Source organism: Peromyscus maniculatus, chromosome 23 (assembly GCF_049852395.1).
Source record: "Peromyscus maniculatus bairdii isolate BWxNUB_F1_BW_parent chromosome 23, HU_Pman_BW_mat_3.1, whole genome shotgun sequence".
Taxonomy (NCBI): domain Eukaryota; kingdom Metazoa; phylum Chordata; class Mammalia; order Rodentia; family Cricetidae; genus Peromyscus; species Peromyscus maniculatus.
Window position 1 is genome coordinate 35,915 of NC_134874.1, and position 16,006 is coordinate 51,920.

General features: G+C 40.2%; 1 protein-coding gene across 1 annotated transcript in view; it reads right to left on the reverse strand.

Moving 5' to 3' along the window:
* Window positions 1–16,006, reverse strand: part of LOC107402103 (uncharacterized) — a 56,165-nt gene that overhangs the window by 35,908 nt on the left and 4,251 nt on the right.

Sequence of the window (16,006 nt, forward strand, 5' to 3'; positions counted from 1 at the left end):
TCTCATCTTGAATGATTTTGAAATCCTTAAATTCCTACTTCTACTTTCTAAGTATTATTGTTACAGGCCTGTGCCACCATGCCTGGCTTAGGTGGCTGTAGCAGGATTCTTAAAAGTTCTTATTAATAAAATCAAACCCGAGGTGAGTTATTGGGGTCCATGCTGGTAGATCAGAGAGACAGAACAAGCCACAGCTAACCTCACCTGGTCAACTTCTCAGCTGGTCTAGTTTCCTGAGAGTGGAAGCTTCTGTGTCCTCATCCCAATGGCTCTCAGCTGAACTGCTGCTGGAAAGCCTGAAGCTTAACCAGCCACATGCTTAACCAGCCAAATGCTGCTAGTTTCTGGTCCTCACGCCTTATATATCTTTCTGCTTTCTACCACCACTCTCTGGGATTAAAGGCTCGCTTTCTGGGATTAAAGGCGTGTGTCATCTGCTTGGCTGTTTCCAATGTGGCCTTGAATTCACAGAGATCCAGAGGGATTTCTGTCTCTGGAATGCTAGGATTAAAGGCGTGTGCTATCACTGCCTAACTAGTGGCTTTTCTGTTCTCTGACCCCAGATAAGTTTATTAAGGTACACGATACTTTGGGGAACACAATACCACTACAGGTGGCTTCAACTTCATTTAGTGAGGCATTAAGATTGATGGGATAAGTAACATGAGGAGTTACAATTTAAAAAATTACTTATCTCTGTGAGCCTAGGCTTCACCATCTGCCGAATAAGAACAGAACTCTTCCCAGGTCCTTTGATGAGTTATAAGACATTCAATGATAAAGAAAAATAATATTGCTCATAGTTGGAAGACAGTGAACTTTAAGCTAGGAAGGCTGCATTGGATGGGAACCTTCTTCTATTAATAGAGTTAGGACTAGAGCCTGTGACCTGGCTACTCTACCAGCCAGGCTCAGCCACTCATCCTCTGTAAGCCAATTAAATAAACCAAATTATCCAATGAGTGACATGCCCACCTATATTGCAGGTATTCCGGAGGCAAGGTAGACAGATCTCTCTGATGTCCTAGGACAGCTTAGTCTATAGTGGGTGTTCCAGGCCAGACAGTGAGTCATAATAACACTATTCCTTAAAAAAAAAAAAAAAAAAAAAAAAGAAAAGAAAAAAGAAATGAACAGAAAAGGGAAAAGGAAAAAATTAATGAAAATTTTAAAAATGACATTGATTCAGCTTGACTACTTTGGAACAATCATGAAAATATATAACATGAATCTTAAAAGGTTTTATTAATAAAAAGAACCTGGAGCCAGATATTGGGGTGAAAGCTGAAAGATCAGAGAAAGAGAACAAGCCAGCCACGTTCTTACCTCAAAATCCTCAGCCTCAAGAGAGTGAGTTCCTGTTCCCTCGTGCCTTATATATCTTTCTCTACCCTGCCATCTTACTTCCTGGGATTAAAGGTGTGTGTGCTTCCCAAGCAAAGACATGAGATCTCAAGTGTTGGGACTAAAGGTGTGTGCCACCACACCGCCTTGAACTCACAGAAATCAAGATGGATCTTTGTCTCCCGAGTGATAGGATTAAGGGTGTGTGCCATCACTATCTGGACTCTATGTCAAATCTAGTGGCTGGCTCTGTCCTGTGATTCCCCAGATAAGTTTTATTGGGGTACACAATATATTACCATAAAAATATAAGGTAAATAATCCATCCTTGGGGGTCCTAACAGGTTTAGACAGAAGGCAAATATATGCAAAACTAAGTAATCTAATGAAGTCATATAATAAATTTTTCCCATCTCTAAAACCCTCGCACATCCTCAGATCTTGTCTCTCCTGTATGGTGGTCAGCTAAAGAGTAAATGTTTCTTCAGTAAAAACATTCTCATTTGGAGGACTTAGACTTTTCCCACAATGAGATTGCCAGGGAAATTTCATGTGTCCCACTGTTTTACTAGTTGCTAGCCAAAGGGAGAGATATAAATATATCTTTAGAATATCCTTATTCCTACCAGGAAGGTAGGTTATAGGAATTGGCAGAGTGGGGAGTGAGGAACTGAAAGGCCCAAGTTGGGACCACAAATTGGTACCTGAAGAGAACTGTCACTGACAGTTACATGTAGCTGTCAAAAACAGGAAATAGTGGAAGACCTGGGGGGCAGTGATCCACCACAGCTGAGAAGAGACAGAGAGCACAATAGGAGGCAACTTGTCCTCAGATACACTCCAAGCATTGCTTTCTGGTCATTTGATCCTGGGTTTTCACAGCCAAAACTCCCTCCCTTCAATTCCTCCACACTCTACAGCTCTTTGTAAATACCCGATTGCCCTAGCCTTAGAGTGACTTGTGCTTAAATCTCAGGATCTCCTGACAACCTGGATGCCATCTGAAGTCACCACAATTCAGGTCCCCAACTGAAAGTTTTACAGGCATCAAAAAAGCAAAATATGATCCCATTCAGTCTTAATGCCAGCAACTTCCTCTTCTCTCCTTATAGGACGTATATACTCCAGTAGGGATACACCTGACATATGTCTTTGTGGGTTTGCATTGCTGCTCATTTATGACATTGGAAATAAACTCAGTCTTGTGGCTTTGGTCAATCAGTCAGACCCTTTTTAAGACTTGTATTGTCAGTTACACACCTGATCAGTTTTTGTACTTTTCCCTCATTTTGTGGAGATTTGGGCTTGGAAACTTCTTTAAGAATCAGGTTTAAGTTAGTTTTGGATGCTGTCAATCTTTTATTTCTTTTGAGTGATCAGTGCTGAAGTAAAGATGAAATCAGGATGGTCTATTCACATCTTACTGCTATAATGACATGTTCATGTGGCTAAATAGGTGGTTCAAACCTGAGAGCACTGGCTGCTCATTCACAGGGCCTGACTTTGATTCCCAGAACACAAAAGACAGCTCACAACTGCCTGTAACTAAAGGCACTGGGAATCACACTCTCATGACTTCCACTGGTAGCTGGCATGCACTTGATATATATACACACTGGCAAAACATACACCTAAATTAAATTTCATTCCTTTTGAAAATAACATATAAAGGAAAAAAAAACTTTTTTAAAATATGTAATGACTTATAGATCTGTTTTTTTACCGTCTGTGTATCTGATACCCTCGGAAATCGGAAGAATGCATCATATCTCTTAAACCTAGAAATACAGGTAGTTCTAAGTCATCTGATGTGGGTGCTAGGAACCAAACTTGGGTGTCCAAGAGGAGCATGACTATTCAGTAAACTCTCCAGCTCCCAAATATGACATTAAATTGTAGACGAAGATGCCAGATTATTCCTTTTGTCTCCTATCACTTGAAGGTGATGAAAGTCCCCTCTAGACTGTTGTCAAAGGATTCAATGGCTTTCTATCATCTGTGAATGGACTCTACTTTGCTTCTTATTTTCATTATTACTACAATTCTCTTGATGCGAGTAAAAACAACAAACCTGATTTGTAGAAACCAGTCAGTATCCAGTCAGATTCTATAGGAAAAGTTTCACAATTTGAGATATGCCTTTTCTTTTTGTAATCTTTTGAGACAAGACACCTCTATAAAGACATGGCTATCCTGGAACTCGCTATTTGAACCAACCTGACCTCAAATCTCAAACTCAGAGAGATTGCCCTGCTACTGTCTTGCAAGTGTCGGGATTACAGGCATGCATGCACCTCTGAGCCCAGCTGAAATGTTTTTGAAATGATCTGTCTTTCAATCAGAGAATTAAAAGATAAAATAAGATTTTAAAAGAAACCATCAATGTTCTAATGAACAGTAATACCCCTTGAAATTCTGTAATAATAATGTAAACTGGCAAATCATTTCATATATTCTATATAACTGGGTTATTTACTTAGTTTATTTCATCCATTTAAAAATGTTTGAACTAGGTTTGTGTGGATATACCTATGCCATCATGTGTATGAATGGACAACTTAAAGGCATCAGTTATCTACTTCTCTCATTTGAGTTCTAGAGATGAAACCAAGGGAGTCATCTGGCTTCAAGTGATCTCAGTGGCACTTATTTGGGTTTAAAAATTATTTAGGTATGTGCCAGTGTGAGAGTGAGTGTGCATATGCCACAGCCTGAGTGTAGAAATAAGTGAAAAATTTGTAGAAGTAATTTGAGTGTTCCAGAGATTGAACTCAGGTCAATAGGCTTAGCAGCAACCAACTTTACCCACTGAAACAATTCTATGGCATTAGATTGTGGTTCTGAGAAAGTGTCAGGAACAAAAGTTTAATCCTTGGAATAAACTAACAATCCAAAGAAAAGGAAAAAAAAAAACTAAAGAGATAGCAGTATATCATTTCCATTTGCAAATAGGATCTATTATTCAAATTGTCCTGTCTTCCTCTATCATTAGATGATAATATGTTTACAATCTAAAAAGAAGACAATGTTTCACTTATGTAATATTTTAACTAATTTTATTTGAAGACCAGTGAGACAGTCTGTGCAAGACTGGAACCTGACATTGATCACCATATGAAGAGGGGCAAAAGTAGACCCCACAAAGTTGTCTTCCAGTTTCCACATATCTGTCATGGCCTAAAAACCTATAATCACATTACATACACACTTAACAGAAATGTGTTTTGTCTGTTTTGTTTTGATTTTAATAAATCTCATTGCCATTACATTATCTGCATTTCTGGACAATCCCCTGAAAGGCAGTACTTCAAGATGACATTTCTAACCAGAAATTAATGGAGACATGAAGAAGCATGTAACTTTGAATAATATATACATACCCATAGCATGTTAAGCTATGTTGTGAAGTATTGGTGTGGATGGCATGGTAACTATTGCTGCTTGACAAATTTCCAGCATTTAGATATTACAGGCAAATCACACTTTTCCAGTACGTTTTTATTTTAATGATTCTCACTATTAATGACTTTACCTTTGGGAAATTTTGTGCAGGTTTTGGTAAAGGATAAAAATGTGTACAATGATAGACTCTCTAAACAAAATAATTCTTTGGAGAAAAAAAATTCCTGTACCATGGAACCAGTAATTCCATTGTGCCCTCCTAATTACACCAAGAACAGGAAAGTTAGAGACACACATGATCCCATGGATAAAATGCCTATTTTTCAGATCTAGAGCCTAAGGCAATTAAGGGCAAGAGTTCAATTAATAAATATAGAGAAATTAGAATGGTATGGTATAATGGAAGACACCAGGACCTTCCCTTTGGGGAGCATTATGAAGGGAATATAGTAAGCGTTATGAGGCCCATATAGTAAGACTAAGAAATTGTAGTATAGTGTCTGCTCCCCATGAGAAGTCCTTTTCACAAGGTCAGGCATTTGGATAAGGGTCTCCATTCCTTCAGGGGCTTAAGGAAAGTTCCCAGTTGCTAAAGCAGTCATTCTCCTCTTCTTTTGCTGGAGGAAGTTGTGATCCTTTCATTAAGATATGACTGATGCCTATTGTCAAGGCCAAAGCTAGTTTCCTTAATCCATGATTTCAAGCCATACACAAGCTCACAAGCCTTCTTTTCTCCTGTTTAATCCTACATGAAACTATAGCATATAAAAGGTAACTTTTTCCAATTAAATGCTGCTGGCAGCCCTTCAGTTCACCTTCACATCATGTCAGTCTACTCCTTCTCTCTCACTCCTGGTGACTTCACACGTTGTCTTTGGGACCTGAACCCCCTCCCCCAAGCAGGTCTCCAGCAAAATATATAATTCATTGCTGGTTATCCTACAGTATTACATCTCTACCAGACAGATGAAAATGATGCTTTGGATACACACATGGGGTATTTAATGTTTCTTATATTTTCTTCTATTAAGTATTCTAACACTAACATTGTTGAAAGATGTTGACAAAACAGCACAAATTGGGGGTACATCATCTACCCTTGGACTTGAACTCAGGAGGCTGACACATAAGGATTATGAGTTCAAATATATACCTGACTAAATACAGATATCCAAGCCAGGCCGAATAGCAAGCAACATCTCAATGGAATTTGTAAAATTATGAAAACCAAAACCAGGAACAATCTCTCAAAGACATAGCAGTTTTTTGGCTATTATGAATAAAGCTGCTATGAACACAGATGAGCAAGTGTTCTTGTGGTAGAATGGAGGAGCATCTTTTGGGTATATGCCCAAGAGTGGTATAGTTGGGTCTTGAGATAGATAAATTCTCAATTCTCTGAGGAACTAACAAATTGATTTCAAAGTTGTACAAGTTTGCACTCCCACAAACAATGGAGAATTGTTCCCCATACTGTTAGAATTTCTAGTCACTCCTCTGGCTACATAAACGCACATGCACCATTCAGTAGCCAGGCAAGATGCTTAGCCAGCCCAGGGCCTTAAATCCAATGTAATCCATGCACTGTGTGATCACATAATTTGCATGCAGCGTGATTACACAATCTATGTGCATGTGTGGTACAGCTATGTAAGCTCATGTGTGCATGTGCCGGGGGAAATCTATAAAAAGCGGGTTCCACCTATAACTCCTCTCTCTTCCTACATAATCATTTCCATAGGCCTTAGCACATCCCTTCTGTTTCCTTTCCTTAATAAATTCTCATAGTGGGTTTTGTTGTACCTCATGGCTTTTCTCACATGGTAAACAGCAGTGCTTAATGAATAACATTGTGCCACTTAATAAATAATATTGCTGCTGAGACAAAGCAGGCCTTCCCAGCACTCTGCACCTGGGACCCTGTACCAAAGTTTATTCTATCTACGACTGCCCACTTTTCCATTTGCCCAGCTGCTGGACAGCTTCGCACAACGCTGGCTTCTTCCGTTGGTGAGTTGTCCCTTTCTGATCCCTACCTATTTCCCACAACTGTGGTCTGAGATGTCATTCTCACTGTTAGACCCCCATCCTTGGGCTGTGTCTTTGAGCTGCATATGCCTCGCCCTCATTCTCTTGCTTGACCTGGACCCATAATCAACCCAAACCCAGATTGATACCTAGACATCAGCTTCAGAACATAACAACAGCCAAGGCAACATGCCACCACCAGAGCCCAGATATCCTTCTACAGCAAGCCCTGAATATTCCAACACAGCTGGCTAAAGACCATCTTTATGAAAATAATAGAGGTCTTTAAAAAGGAAGCAAACAAATCCCTTAAAGAAAGTTTAGAAAAACCAAACAGTTGCAGGACATGAAGAAAACTGTTCAAGATCTGAAAATGGAAATGGAAGCAATAAAAAAGCACAAGCTGAAAGAATTCTGAAAATAAAAATCAGGTAAGCCAACAAGAAGCTTCACCAAAAGAATAGAAGAGATGCAAGAAAGACTCTCAGGCATTGAATATATGTTAGAAGAAATGAATGTATTAGTCAAAGAAAATGTTAAATCTAAAAAGTTTCTAAAACATAAATTCCAGAAAATCTGGAACAATATGAAAAGACCAAACCTAGGAATAATGACTAGAAGGAAAAGGACTCCTAGCCCTTTGGCCCAGAAAATATTTGCAAAACAATCATAGTCAAAATTTTTTCTAACTAAAAAGGACACCAGGAAAACACAGACCAAGGAATCAACTAAGCAGACATCATAGGGCTTCCCAGAGCCTGAAGCAGCAATCATGGAGCCTCCATGGGTCTGTGCCAGGTCCTCTGCATATGTGTTATGGTTATGTAGCTTTGATGTTTTTATAGGACTCCTAACAGTGTGTATGGGGGCAGGGGTGTCTCTGACTCTTTTGTATGATCTTGGTACCCTTTTCCTCCTACTGGGTTGCCTCATGCCGCCTTGATTATGAGGGTCTTTTTTTTTTTTGGTTTTTTGAGACAGGGTTTCTCTGTGTAGCTTTGTGCCTTTCTTGGATCTCACTCTGTAGACCAGGCTGGCCTTGAACTCACAGAGATCCGCCTGCCTCTGCCTCCCGAGTGCTGGGATTAAAGGTGTGTGCCACCACCGCCCGGCGATTATGAGGGTCTTATTGTAAGTTGTTATGTCACATTTGCTTGATATCCCTGGAAGATCTGCTCTTTTCTGAAGGGATATGGAAGAATAGTGGATCTGGTGGAGAGGGGTTCATAATACGAATCTTAAAAGGTCTTATAATGAAAAACTCAGAGCCAAATATTAGGGTGAATGCTGAAAGATCAGAGAAACAGAACAAGCCAGCCATGTTCTTACCTCTACAAAATCCTCAGCCTCAACAGAGACTTCCTGTTTACTCATGCCTTCTAGAAATCTTTCTATGTCCTACCATATTACTTCCTGGAATTAAAGGTGTATGTCATCATGTCTGGCTCTGTTCCCAGTGTGGCCTTGAACTCACAGCGATCCAAATGGATCTCTGCCTCCCAAGTGATAGGATTAAGGATGTGTGCCACCACTGCCTGACCTCTATGTTTAATTTGGTGGCTGGCTCTGTCCTCTGATGCCCAGATAAGTTTATTAGGGTACACAATATATCATCACAGGGGAGCAGTTCAGGGGACATCAGGGAGTAGAGGGAGAGGAAAATTTACTGCATGAGGGGATATATTGTGTGAAAGAATAATAAATGTTAAAAAAAAAAAAAAAAAAAGGAAAATAGAGGACTGTGGATGCAAGGAGGGAAGATTGGACCAAGACAAGAAGAAAACTCAGCAGGGCAAACATCAAGTCCTGTAGCTCTGACTCAGACACATGAGGTTTCATTCTCAGAGAGTTTAGATAGCACTATGCCTGCAAATGTTCATCCATGTCTCTCCTCTGCTACTTCCACTCCCTGTATCCAGTTCTCCATGGCAGATATCTCATAGCTTGCATAACTCAATATCAAATGGTTTCAAAATACAATACAGGCTTCATCTTCATAGCTTCATGCAATGGATTCTTAGAGTCTCCACACTGGGTTTCTGACCCATGACAAACAACAGTGCTGAACTGAAACCACAGAGGAAGAATCCATGACTTTTACATTTTACATCTTTCTTGTTTCAAGAACCAATACAACATGGGTGACTGCCCCCAAACTCCCCAAATTTGGCTACTATGTTCTAAGTTGTGATGAACATTATTATACTTGGACCACAGTTGCAGCAGGTTCTTCATGAAGTTCATTCCTGGAATCAGAAATCATTTTGCTTACTCCTTCCATAAATTGCAAGTTCAGCTGGATAGAGTTTTACCCTTAGGGCACCTTTATAGGCTTCTACTGTAGAGCAGGTGCCTTCAGTTTAATAGTAACACTCTCCTTAAAATTTCCTGCCTGTTTCACCACTGCACTGCTACTTGAAACTACCTAAAACTTTTCTCTAAAAAATACAAATTTTTCATTTCTTTGTTTCTTTTTCACTGGAGACCTAAATGAGTCACCAGTAATACCCATCCATCAAAATCAGTATTTTATCAAAGAAATCAGCCCATTGATTATTAATTCTGCCTTACTCAATTTCTCAGGAAATGGAGAAAGTATGATTAGGGGCCAAAATATTATACAAATGACTTCTGGCTAAATTTAACATGGTGTCTGTTTTTTACTGAAATCCTATGACCTCAATATCCACTGTCTGCATTGTTCTCAATACTCCCATCTTCTCAGTCCTGCAAGAACAGCTGATTGGGCTAGAGAGATGGCTCAGCGGTTAAGAGCACCGGCTGCTCTTCCAGAAGTCCCGAGTTCAATTCCCAGCACCCACATGGTGGCTCACAACCATCTGTAATCAGATCTGACACGCAGGCAGAACACTGTATACAAAATAAAAAAAAAATCTTTAAAAAAAAAAAGGAACAGCTGATTAAGCTCTGTGTACAGCTCTCTTTGGCTTTTGCATTCTAAAGTCCTAATATCTTCAACATTCCTCCAAAAGTCATCAATCCTAGGTTATATGCAGCAATAAAATCACTTTCTGTGTCCCATGTTTTGTTCTAACTTGCTTGCTTCTTGCTGTGATTAAATTTTCCAACCAAGCGCCGGGTGGTGGCGGCGGCGGCGGCGGCGGCGGCGGCGGCGGCGCACGCCTTTAATCCCAGCACTTGGGAGGCAGAGCCAGGCGGATCTCTGTGAGTTCGAGGCCAGTCTGGGCTACCAAGTGAGCTCCAGGAAAGGCGCAAAGCTACGCAGAGAAACCCTGTCTCGAAAAACCAAAAAAAAAAAAAAAATTTCCAACCAAGCATCTTAGGTAATGAACACATTTATTTGGCTGAAATTGCCAGATCACAACCCACCATTGTGGGAGCTTAAAGTAGAAACTCAAGCTAGCAACTGAAGGCAAAATCCATGGGGAAACTTTTTTACTGGCTTTCTTTCATGCTTGGTCACTGTCTTCTGCTCAGCTAGCTCTCCTATCCTACCCAAGCCCACCTGCTTAGAGGTATTGCCATGCTCAGTGGAAGAGCCTTCCTATATTAATCATCAATCAACACAATCTCTCACAGACACAGTAACTAGCAATTCTGATCCAGGCACACCTTCAACTGATTTTCCCTCAGAAGACTCTAGATCACATCATGTTGACAGCTTAAACTGTCAAAGACAGTTATTAAAGACAAAGAGACAATAATATCTCAGAAGGTTTTAGAAACCCAAAACCAACATATCACTCAAACAGAAAAAAAAAAAAAAAATATCAAGACAGCAACAACTAGAAAACATAGATATGCCTAGAGATGAGGTTAGGCAAGCCTCTAAGATCATGAAAAAAAAACTAAAACTAACTGTCCACAGGAAGTTCACACAGAAGAAACAAACAAACAAACAAACAAACCAAAGGAACTCATAACATAATATAGAAAATTTTCTAAATTAAAAAATTGGTGAAGGTCCATCATTTTCTAGAGAAACAACAATATAATGAGATGGCAATAAAACTAAAAAGAAAGATGGCACTACTAAAAAAAAAAATAAGAAAGACATACCTACAAATATATATCATGGTCCTTTAACAAGAACTACAAGATTATTATCTAAATCATACTATAAGAAATCTCTGGCCATCACTCATCCTTTGTAGCCCAGTTCTCTCCATTGCTAATAACAGAAAAATGGGTTGGGTAAAGAGGGCTGTACCACTAAAATTGGAGAGTTTTGTTTGACTCCTTCAAATATTTTAACTTTGTAGAAAATAGTTCTGACTACTAAAAAGATCTCATTCTCTTATGATAAAGAAAAGAATATTTCCTAGGAGACACCAATTTGTTTCCTATGATTGATGGTCAGATATGAGTCTGAATCAGTGAGGAAATGAAAACTTTTCCAAACTAAATGCAAGATAACAGGTTTTTAAATAGTGTATGATTTATATTGTGCACCTAAAGCAACTTACTTTGCTCTAATTGCTTTATAAGTCACAAGAACTTTAGAAAATGCTGTGGGCCGCAGGAATATCATAAGTACTCAGCTGGTTATGGCAAAGTCACTACCTGGAGGAATCAGGTAATTCCTCCAGAGGAAGCCAAATCCCAAGGAGTTTTTGGTGTTACTCAGCTTGTTATATATCAGCTGTATTCTGTTATGAAAATCATGTGTGCCTTCATAGATTTTCCAATTGACTTTTCCCTAAGAAGGGCTAACAATGTGGACTGATCACGCTCTAGACATACACATTCCAGGCATTTGGAGAACAGCCTCAGGAAAGGCTTTCTCTGGAATCAGATATCTCCCCTAGCCACTTTCAAGGACTAAAGGAGACATCACCCAGGTGGTCACCCAATTTCCAAGGATTAACAGTGATAACAACCCACAGGAGAGTCTCCTGACTTAAGGTAAATTCCACAAGGGGACACCACCTAGGTCAGGTAGACATTAAGTAATAGCTTTACACAATTTAGCTCAGACCCCTCCTTTCTTACAGCCTTACTAACTTTATAGACCTCTAACCACTTGTAGGAATATTTAGATAACCTTCTGTGCTAACAGCTATGCTCAGCCAGAACTCCAGTTCAAGCCTCCCTGTAATTATCACTATTGGTAGCATCCGGCCAGGTCCAGCACCGGATGGAGGAAAGTACCTTATCAGAGATACCTCTGTACTCTCTAAGAACAGACTTAAGCATCCAGGCTACCTGTTTGAGAAGGCCTGGTGGATGTGCTAATTAAGCTTAACTTCCTCCTTTCCCAAACCTTACCTCCAGTTCCAGATCTCCCTTTAACTATCACCAGAGGCATCTAGCTGTACACAGGTTGCCTAGAGACTGAGCACACTTTCCCCCACCCTGCAGATGCTGCGGGCCGCAGGAATATATCATAAGAACTCAGCTGGTTATGGCAAAGTCACTACCTGTAGGGATCAGGGAATTCCTCCAGAGGAAGCCAAATCCCAAGGAGTTTTTGGTGTTACTTGGCTTGTTATATATCAGCTGTATTCTGTTATGGAAATCATGTGTGCCTTCATAGCTTTCCTAATTGACTTTTCCCTAAGAAGGGCTAACAGTGTAGACTGATCACTCTGGGTGACATACACATTGCAGGTATTTGGAGAACAGCCTCAGGAAAGGCTTTCTCTGGAATCAGATTATCTCCCTTGGCCACTTTCAAGGACTACAGGAAACACCACCCAGGTGTGCGCCCATTGTTAGTCCCAGGTGGACTAACAATGGTAACAACCCACATGCAAGTCTCCTGATTTACGGTAAATTCCACAAGGAGACACCGCCTAGGAGAGGTGGACGTTAAGTAATAGCTTTACACAATTTAGCTCGGACCCTCCCTTTATATACCGAGACTTCCAGGAGGCAGAGGAGAAGAGAAAAGAGAATGGAAGAACTAGATGGGTAAGAACTTGAGAGGAACGAACTGAGATGGGGAAGAACTAGAATGGAGGGCTAAAAGAGAGGACTAGAGGAACAAGATGGAAGATGAGGAAGAGCCAGATGGGGAAGAACAAGATGAGGAAGAGCCAGATGAGAGAGAAGGAGACGAGAGAGGAGCTGATAGGGGAAAGAACTAGATAGATGAGAACTTAAAAGGGACAGAACTAGATGAAGGAATTAAGATAGAACCTAGAGGGGACGGTAGATAAATATAGAGAGAAATCAGGCAAGAAAGGAGCTAGACATGAGAACAGAACTGAAGCTGTGTATAAAGGATGTTATGCCAGAGGAATTAAAGCAAGTGGACGATAGAGCTCAGTGTGCTGAGATTCTATTTCCTGAAAATAGTCCTCGCCGTTAGTAGTTCTCTCTCCTGAGCCCCTGGGATGTATAATATTAAGGCTGGTTCCTCTAATATTATACAAGATGCAGAAAAACGGCAGACAGCTTGGACAGATAGGAGCCACAGGAAAAAAGAAGACAGTAGTTTTATTTTCTCCCATTGACCTAGCAACTTATAGATTTTTAACATCTTTTACCAAACACATTTAAGATTATAGTTGTGCATGTAAGATCCCTCTTCTTAGATATTACCCATATTTAGCCTTTAGTTAATTCATTAGTCACTTCCCCTTTGGGTCACAAATGGTAATTAACAACTAGTGTCCCTCTTTGTAATTCTTATCAACCCTCCATTTGATCCTGATAGCGGACAATCACTGCCTGAGGAAGTTCAGGCTGAGTGTCCTGGGTGGAGGGGAGGACTGTGATTTTGGGGAGATATATAACTGTAAAGTAGAGGACAGAGAGAAGAGAAGAGAATGGAAAAACTAGATGGGTAAGAGGAACAAACTGAGATGGGGAAGAAGTAGATTGAAGGGCTACAGCAGAGTAGTAGAGGAACGAGATGGAAGATGAGAAAGAGCCAGATGAGAGAGAAGGAGATGGGAGAGGAGATGATATGGGAAGGAACAAGATGGATGAGAACCTAGAAGGGGCAGAACTAGATGAAGGAATTAAGATAGAACCTAGAGGGGATCGCAGACAAGTGTAGAGAGAAATCAGGCTAAAGATGACCTAAATATGAGAGCAGAATATAAGCTTATAACTGTCACAGAATAATAAAGTATATGGACTAAGGAGTTTTGTGTACATAGATTCATTTCTTTTCATCAAAGATTAATTATCAATTGGTTGTAGATTCTTCCCGGACCCTGGGAGGGGACAATCGAGGGGCTGGACCCCCATAATCCTCGATAAGAAAACAAGTTTATCATCATTTTTATGTATATGTTTATATGTGAAAGAAAGAATGTCATCCATGTACATACAGGTGACACACCAGAGAAGAGGGTGTCAGATCTCCTGGATCTGTAGTACCAGGTGCTTATGACCTCCCAACTTGGGTGTTAGTATGAACTCAAGTTGTCCCCAAGAAGAATTTGTGCTGAGACACTGGCCAAGTTCCATAGTACTTTTTGTCCAATAAACTAAAAGTCTTTCACAGATTAACAACAAGAACACAAAGCCTAAAGAAATAAAAAAAAGAAAGAAAGAAATTATCTTTGAGAACATGATACATCAATATTAAGATATTGAGTATGATAAATCTGTAGCATGAATTGAATACAATCCCAAAAAACTTCCCAACAATTTATAACAGGATATCTGATTCCAAAGCTAGATGCAAAGTGATAACTCTCAGAATGGTCCTAGGATTATGACAAGATAGTATACATATAGACACAATGTGACTTCTATATATAACAAAAAGCTACAACCATCAACACTATGTACAATATTTGTGAATGAATAAAGGGGATGGAGAGAAAAAGCCAAGAACAAAAGCAGAAAAATATAGTCAACTTTTAATCAAAAGACCAATGGAAACTCACCTAGGAAAAGTGTGATCGTGACAAATGTTATCCAAGTACCTATAATTCTATGTGTATAGAAATTAAATAAACATAGACTTTACAATTCCAAAAGAATTAACTCAAAGTGACCCTTAAATTGTTGTTTCTGACCCTCCAGCTGCTGATATTTCTTTCAAACAGAAAGGCCCCATGCTCTAGAGCTCTCGCTAAAAATGGAGATCTCCTCCTATGGCTCTGCAAACTCTCATATCCTGTTGTAGTTGAAGGCAAACACAGCCCCACTGATGCCCACAAACAAAACAATGTAGAAGAAGAATTTAACATTTATTTTCTACTAAATGGTTTATGGGACAAGACATAGAATCTGCCCTATCCACCTGCCAAACACTACACACACCTGAAATATCTCAGAAACTTCTTTCCTCCCCTGGAACTAAACTTCCCTGAATCAAGTGAACCCTATATCAGAAATTTAAAAACATTCTAATCACATATTTCTGAAGGATGATCCCCATAACTGTCTTTCTACCAGTTTCTAAACTATTTGTAACATTTATAAGTCAACCTGAAAGTGGAAAGCAATGTTCAGAACTTCTAGAAACCAGACCTTCAGTTTTCCAATCTGTCTTCCCATTGCACACCAAAATAAATACCTGTGTGTGCACACTGGACACATATACTACAAGCACTATGCCCTTCCATAACCAGGGTAACAGAGTCCCCTCCTCCCTAGGGAATCCACATCTGGGGAGGCTCAAGAGAGAAGGGTCACTGCCCAGGTCACCAAATGGACTAAGAGAACCACAGTATAATTCATGGTACATCCCAGTCCCAGCAGAAATGACAGCTCAGCAGAAGTGCTCCTCTTGGTCTGGGGTCAGTGGTCCCCACATTCCCCATGACATGGCTTGCATTCTCCCTTACAGCTCCCTACTGCAGAACCAGAGGAGAATCCTGGAAAGAACCTGCAAGTTCCATCCCATTGATAATCCTCATTGCTAAGCCTTTTCAGAGCCCCACATTATATAACTTCACCCAGCTGGACCTCAGGACATTAGCAGCTCCCCTACTGGATGAACAAATGACACAGGCAGCACAGGCCTTCCCAGCTCTGCCCTTCCATGCTAGGGGCAGACAAGGCCCTAATCTGAGGAATTTGTTTTTAGTACAAATTGTCCCAATCTCCCAGAGCACTTTCTGTTTCTCTTCCAAGGAACAGGGTCTTTGGGTGAACATCCTATTACACACTCAATGTCCAGTGCAGCCAACCTGTTGCCTCACAGCTGGGAAGCCCTGCAGCCAAACAAAGGTCACAAACAGTAACTGTTGTTAAAGCAAAAAGAGGCCATCAATTAGAAAACAATGAGGGATCAAAAGAGGGTTTGCAGGCAGGAAAGAGACTGTGGACATTATATAGTTAT